Below are 8,460 nucleotides of genomic sequence, written 5' to 3'. Positions count from 1 at the left end.
CATTTTTACTCTGATTTTCTCAGTCCATTGCATAAGAATTCCACACCATTTTGTCCGGATATGACTGGATGAAACCAGAAATATCCGGTTGTGCTTTGGCTAACTCAATCCGAAATATTGTGAAAGCCTCTGTGTGTGTGTTTTCTGGAAATTATCGATGGACTTTATTGTTTTGAATGTTTTTATCAGGGAACATTTAATTTTGTACCGTTGAAACACTAGTTTGTTCATCATGGGGGCACCAGCTCTACACATTCGTATTTTCTAGGGAGAGAGCTGGAGGAACTGCGACAAACAAACCTGATATTTCTTTTTGTATCGATGACATATTATGCACTTGCCTAACGAAAAGAATTTGCTTTTCTCCAAAACCATTTTTACTGGGATTTTCTCGGTCCATTGCCTACGAATTCCACACCACTTTGTCCGGATATGACTGGATGAAAGGAGAAATATCCGGTTGTGTTTTGGCTAACTCAATCCCAGATATTGCTACAGCCTCTGTGTTTGTGTTTTCCTGATATTATCCTCAGACTTTATGGTTTTGAATGTTTTTTATCAGGGAACATTTAATTTTGTGCTTGGAAACACTAATTGGTTCCACATGGAGACATCAGCTCTACGCATTCATATTTTCTAGGGAGAAAGCTAGGGGAACTGCGACAAACAAACATGATATTTCTGTTTGTATCGATGACATTTTATGCACTTGCCTAACGAAAAGACTTTGCTTTTCCCAAAACCATTTATACTGGGATTTTCTCGGTCCATTGCCTATGAATTCCACACAAGTTTTTCCGGATATGACTGGATGAAACCAGAAATATCCGGTTGTGTTTTGGCTAACTCAATCCGAAATATTGTGAATGCCTCTGTGTTTGTGTTTTCTGGATATTATCAATGGAATTTATTGTTTTGAATGTTTTTTGTCAGGGAACATTTAATATTGTGCTGGGAAACACAAATTGGTTGTACATGGAGACTCCAGTGCTACACATTCGTAATTTCTAGGGAGGAAGCTAGAGGAACTGCGGTAGACAAACCTGATATTTCTGTTTGTATCGATGACATTTTATGCACTTGCCTAACGAAAAGACTTTGCTTGTCTCCAAAACCATTTTTACTCTGATTTTCTCAGTCCATTGCCTACGAATTCCACACCAGTTTTTCGGGATATGGCTGGATGAAAGCAGAAATATCCGGTTGAGTTTTGGCTAACTCAATCCGAAATATTGTGAATGCCTCTGTGTGTGTGTTTTCTGGATATTATCAATGGAATTTATTGTTTTGAATGTTTTTTATCAGGGAACATTTAATGTTGTGCTGGGAAACACAAATTGGTTCTACATGGAGACTCCAGTGCTACACATTTGTAATTTCTAGGGAGGAAGCTAGAGGAACTGCGGCAAACAAACATGATATTTCTGTTTGTATCGATGACATTTTATGCACTTGCCTAAGGAAAAGACTTTGCTTTCCTCCAAAACCAATTTTACTCTGATTTTCTCAGTCCATTGCATAAGAATTCCACACCATTTTGTCTGGATATGACTGGATGAAACCAGAAATATCCGGTTGTGCTTTGGCTAACTCAATCCGAAATATTGTGAAAGCCTCTGTGTGTGTGTTTTCTGGAAATTATCGATGGACTTTATTGTTTTGAATGTTTTTATCAGGGAACATTTAATTTTGTACCGTTGAAACACTAGTTTGTTCATCATGGGGGCCCCAGCTCTACACATTCGTATTTTCTAGGGAGAGAGCTGGAGGAACTGCGACAAACAAACCTGATATTTCTTTTTGTATCGATGACATTTTATGCACTTGCCTAACGAAAAGAATTTGCTTTTCTCCAAAACCATTTTTACTGGGATTTTCTCGGTCCATTACCTACGAATTCCACACCACTTTGTCCGGATATGACTGGATGAAAGGAGAAATATCCGGTTGTGTTTTGGCTAACTCAATCCCAGATATTGCTACAGCCTCTGTGTTTGTGTTTTCCTGATATTATCCTCAGACTTTATGGTTTTGAATGTTTTTTATCAGGGAACATTTAATTTTGTGCTTGGAAACACTAATTGGTTCCACATGGAGACATCAGCTCTACGCATTCATATTTTCTAGGGAGAAAGCTAGAGGAACTGCGACAAACAAACATGATATTTCTGTTTGTATCGATGACATTTTATGCACTTGCCTAACGAAAAGACTTTGCTTTTCTCCAAAACCATTTTTCCTCTGATTTTCTCAGTCCATTGCATAAGAATTCCACACCATTTTGTCCGGATATGACTGGATGAAACCAGAAATATCCGGTTGTGCTTTGGCTAACTCAATCCGAAATATTGTGAAAGCCTCTGTGTGTGTGTTTTCTGGAAATTATCGATGGACTTTATTGCTTTGAATGTTTTTATAAGGGAACATTTAATTTTGTACCGTTGAAACACTAGTTTGTTCATCATGGGGGCACCAGCTCTACACATTCGTATTTTCTAGGGAGAGAGCTGGAGGAACTGCGACAAACAAACCTGATATTTCTTTTTGTATCGATGACATTTTATGCACTTGCCTAACGAAAAGAATTTGCTTTTCCCCAAAACCATTTTTACTGGGATTTTCTCGGTCCATTGCCTACGAATTCCACACCAGTTTTTCGGGATATGGCTGGATGAAACCAGAAATATCCGGTTGAGTTTTGACTTACTCAATCCGAAATATTGTGAATGCCTCTGTGTGTGTGTTTTCTGGATATTATCAATGGAATTTATTGTTTTGAATGTTTTTTATCAGGGAACATTTAATGTTGTGCTGGGAAACACAAATTGGTTCTACATGGAGACTCCAGTGCTACACATTCGTAATTTCTAGGGAGGAAGCTAGAGGAACTGCGGCAAACAAACATGATATTTCTGTTTGTATCGATGACATTTTATGCACTTGCCTAACGAAAAGACTTTGCTTTTCTCCAAAACCAGTTTTACTCTGATTTTCTCAGTCCATTGCATAAGAATTCCACACCATTTTGTCCGGATATGACTGGATGAAACCAGAAATATCCGGTTGTGCTTTGGCTAACTCAATCCGAAATATTGTGAAAGCCTCTGTGTGTGTGTTTTCTGGAAATTATCGATGGACTTTATTGTTTTGAATGTTTTTATCAGGGAACATTTAATTTTGTACCGTTGAAACACTAGTTTGTTCATCATGGGGGCACCAGCTCTACACATTCGTATTTTCTAGGGAGAGAGCTGGAGGAACTCCGACAAACAAACCTGATATTTCTTTTTGTATCGATGACATATTATGCACTTGCCTAATGAAAAGAATTTGCTTTTCTCCAAAACCATTTTTACTGGGATTTTCTCGGTCCATTGCCTACGAATTCCACACCACTTTGTCCGGATATGACTGGATGAAAGGAGAAATATCCGGTTGTGTTTTGGCTAACTCAATCCCAGATATTGCTACAGCCTCTGTGTTTGTGTTTTCCTGATATTATCCTCAGACTTTATGGTTTTGAATGTTTTTTATCAGGGAACATTTAATTTTGTGCTTGGAAACACTAATTGGTTCCACATGGAGACATCAGCTCTACGCATTCATATTTTCTAGGGAGAAAGCTAGGGGAACTGCGACAAACAAACATGATATTTCTGTTTGTATAGATGACATTTTATGCACTTGCCTAACGAAAAGACTTTGCTTTTCCCAAAACCATTTATACTGGGATTTTCTCGGTCCATTGCCTATGAATTCCACACAAGTTTTTCCGGATATGACTGGATGAAACCAGAAATATCCGGTTGTGTTTTGGCTAACTCAATCCGAAATATTGTGAATGCCTCTGTGTTTGTGTTTTCTGGATATTATCAATGGAATTTATTGTTTTGAATGTTTTTTGTCAGGGAACATTTAATATTGTGCTGGGAAACACAAATTGGTTGTACATGGAGACTCCAGTGCTACACATTCGTAATTTCTAGGGAGGAAGCTAGAGGAACTGCGGTAGACAAACCTGATATTTCTGTTTGTATCGATGACATTTTATGCACTTGCCTAACGAAAAGACTTTGCTTGTCTCCAAAACCATTTTTACTCTGATTTTCTCAGTCCATTGCCTACGAATTCCACACCAGTTTTTCGGGATATGGCTGGATGAAAGCAGAAATATCCGGTTGAGTTTTGGCTAACTCAATCCGAAATATTGTGAATGCCTCTGTGTGTGTGTTTTCTGGATATTATCAATGGAATTTATTGTTTTGAATGTTTTTTATCAGGGAACATTTAATGTTGTGCTGGGAAACACAAATTGGTTCTACATGGAGACTCCAGTGCTACACATTCGTAATTTCTAGGGAGGAAGCTAGAGGAACTGCGGCAAACAAACATGATATTTCTGTTTGTATCGATGACATTTTATGCACTTGCCTAAGGAAAAGACTTTGCTTTCCTCCAAAACCAATTTTACTCTGATTTTCTCAGTCCATTGCATAAGAATTCCACACCATTTTGTCTGGATATGACTGGATGAAACCAGAAATATCCGGTTGTGCTTTGGCTAACTCAATCCGAAATATTGTGAAAGCCTCTGTGTGTGTGTTTTCTGGAAATTATCGATGGACTTTATTGTTTTGAATGTTTTTATCAGGGAACATTTAATTTTGTACCGTTGAAACACTAGTTTGTTCATCATGGGGGCACCAGCTCTACACATTCGTATTTTCTAGGGAGAGAGCTGGAGGAACTGCGACAAACAAACCTGATATTTCTTTTTGTATCGATGACATATTATGCACTTGCCTAACGAAAAGAATTTGCTTTTCTCCAAAACCGTTTTTACTGGGATTTTCTCGGTCCATTACCTACGAATTCCACACCACTTTGTCCGGATATGACTGGATGAAAGGAGAAATATCCGGTTGTGTTTTGGCTAACTCAATCCCAGATATTGCTACAGCCTCTGTGTTTGTGTTTTCCTGATATTATCCTCAGACTTTATGGTTTTGAATGTTTTTTATCAGGGAACATTTAATTTTGTGCTTGGAAACACTAATTGGTTCCACATGGAGACATCAGCTCTACGCATTCATATTTTCTAGGGAGAAAGCTAGAGGAACTGCGACAAACAAACATGATATTTCTGTTTGTATCGATGACATTTTATGCACTTGCCTAACGAATAGACTTTGCTTTTCTCCAAAACCATTTTTCCTCTGATTTTCTCAGTCCATTGCATAAGAATTCCACACCATTTTGTCCGGATATGACTGGATGAAACCAGAAATATCCGGTTGTGCTTTGGCTAACTCAATCCGAAATATTGTGAAAGCCTCTGTGTGTGTGTTTTCTGGAAATTATCGATGGACTTTATTGTTTTGAATGTTTTTATCAGGGAACATTTAATTTTGTACCGTTGAAACACTAGTTTGTTCATCATTTGGGCACCAGCTCTACACATTCGTATTTTCTAGGGAGAGAGCTGGAGGAACTGCGACAAACAAACCTGATATTTCTTTTTGTATCGATGACATTTTATGCACTTGCCTAACGAAAAGAATTTGCTTTTCCCCAAAACCATTTTTACTGGGATTTTCTCGGTCCATTGCCTACGAATTCCACACCAGTTTTTCGGGATATGGCTGGATGAAACCAGAAATATCCGGTTGAGTTTTGGCTTACTCAATCCGAAATATTGTGAATGCCTCTGTGTGTGTGTTTTCTGGATATTATCAATGGAATTTATTGTTTTGAATGTTTTTTATCAGGGAACATTTAATGTTGTGCTGGGAAACACAAATTGGTTCTACATGGAGACTCCAGTGCTACACATTCGTAATTTCTAGGGAGGAAGCTAGAGGAACTGCGGCAAACAAACATGATATTTCTGTTTGTATGGATGACATTTTATGCACTTGCCTAACGAAAAGACTTTGCTTTTCTCCAAAACCATTTTTACTCTGATTTTCTCAGTCCATTGCATAAGAATTCCACACCATTTTGTCCGGATATGACTGGATGAAACCAGAAATATCCGGTTGTGCTTTGGCTAACTCAATCCGAAATATTGTGAAAGCCTCTGTGTGTGTGTGTTTTCTGGATATTATCGATGGACTTTATTGTTTTGAATGTTTTTATCAGGGAACATTTAATTTTGTACCGTTGAAACACTAGTTTGTTCATCATGGGGGCACCAGCTCTACACATTCGTATTTTCTAGGGAGAGAGCTGGAGGAACTGCGACAAACAAACCTGATATTTCTTTTTGTATCGATGACATATTATGCACTTGCCTAACGAAAAGAATTTGCTTTTCTCCAAAACCATTTTTACTGGGATTTTCTCGGTCCATTGCCTACGAATTCCACACCACTTTGTCCGGATATGACTGGATGAAAGGAGAAATATCCGGTTGTGTTTTGGCTAACTCAATCCCAGATATTGCTACAGCCTCTGTGTTTGTGTTTTCCTGATATTATCCTCAGACTTTATGGTTTTGAATGTTTTTTATCAGGGAACATTTAATTTTGTGCTTGGAAACACTAATTGGTTCCACATGGAGACATCAGCTCTACGCATTCATATTTTCTAGGGAGAAAGCTAGGGGAACTGCGACAAACAAACATGATATTTCTGTTTGTATAGATGACATTTTATGCACTTGCCTAACGAAAAGACTTTGCTTTTCCCAAAACCATTTATACTGGGATTTTCTCGGTCCATTGCCTATGAATTCCACACAAGTTTTTCCGGATATGACTGGATGAAACCAGAAATATCCGGTTGTGTTTTGGCTAACTCAATCCGAAATATTGTGAATGCCTCTGTGTTTGTGTTTTCTGGATATTATCAATGGAATTTATTGTTTTGAATGTTTTTTGTCAGGGACATTTAATATTGTGCTGGGAAACACAAATTGGTTGTACATGGAGACTCCAGTGCTACACATTCGTAATTTCTAGGGAGGAAGCTAGTTGAACTGCGGTAGACAAACCTGATATTTCTGTTTGTATCGATGACATTTTATGCACTTGCCTAACGAAAAGACTTTGCTTGTCTCCAAAACCATTTTTACTCTGATTTTCTCAGTCCATTGCCTACGAATTCCACACCAGTTTTTCGGGATATGGCTGGATGAAAGCAGAAATATCCGGTTGAGTTTTGGCTAACTCAATCCGAAATATTGTGAATGCCTCTGTGTGTGTGTTTTCTGGATATTATCAATGGAATTTATTGTTTTGAATGTTTTTTATCAGGGAACATTTAATGTTGTGCTGGGAAACACAAATTGGTTCTACATGGAGACTCCAGTGCTACACATTCGTAATTTCTAGGGAGGAAGCTAGAGGAACTGCGGCAAACAAACATGATATTTCTGTTTGTATCGATGACATTTTATGCACTTGCCTAAGGAAAAGACGTTGCTTTCCTCCAAAACCAATTTTACTCTGATTTTCTCAGTCCATTGCATAAGAATTCCACACCATTTTGTCTGGATATGACTGGATGAAACCAGAAATATCCGGTTGTGCTTTGGCTAACTCAATCCGAAATATTGTGAAAGCCTCTGTGTGTGTGTTTTCTGGAAATTATCGATGGACTTTATTGTTTTGAATGTTTTTATCAGGGAACATTTAATTTTGTACCGTTGAAACACTAGTTTGTTCATCATGGGGACACCAGCTCTACACATTCGTATTTTCTAGGGAGAGAGCTGGAGGAACTGCGACAAACAAACCTGATATTTCTTTTTGTATCGATGACATATTATGCACTTGCCTAACGAAAAGAATTTGCTTTTCTCCAAAACCATTTTTACTGGGATTTTCTCGGTCCATTGCCTACGAATTCCACACCACTTTGTCCGGATATGACTGGATGAAAGGAGAAATATCCGGTTTTGTTTTGGCTAACTCAATCCCAGATATTGCTACAGCCTCTGTGTTTGTGTTTTCCTGATATTATCCTCAGACTTTATGGTTTTGAATGTTTTTTATCAGGGAACATTTAATTTTGTGCTTGGAAACACTAATTGGTTCCACATGGAGACATCAGCTCTACGCATTCATATTTTCTAGGGAGAAAGCTAGGGGAACTGCGACAAACAAACATGATATTTCTGTTTGTATCGATGACATTTTATGCACTTGCCTAACGAAAAGACTTTGCTTTTCCCAAAACCATTTATACTGGGATTTTCTCGGTCCATTGCCTATGAATTCCACACAAGTTTTTCCGGATATGACTGGATGAAACCAGAAATATCCGGTTGTGTTTTGGCTAACTCAATCCGAAATATTGTGAATGCCTCTGTGTTTGTGTTTTCTGGATATTATCAATGGAATTTATTGTTTTGAATGTTTTTTGTCAGGGAACATTTAATGTTGTGCTGGGAAACACAAATTGGTTGTACATGGAGACTCCAGTGCTACACATTCGTAATTTCTAGGGAGGAAGCTA

This window comes from Lepus europaeus, unplaced genomic scaffold (genome assembly GCF_033115175.1).
Source record: "Lepus europaeus isolate LE1 unplaced genomic scaffold, mLepTim1.pri SCAFFOLD_84, whole genome shotgun sequence".
NCBI classification, from domain to species: Eukaryota; Metazoa; Chordata; class Mammalia; order Lagomorpha; family Leporidae; genus Lepus; species Lepus europaeus.
Note: the sequence above shows the minus strand (reverse complement) of the source record.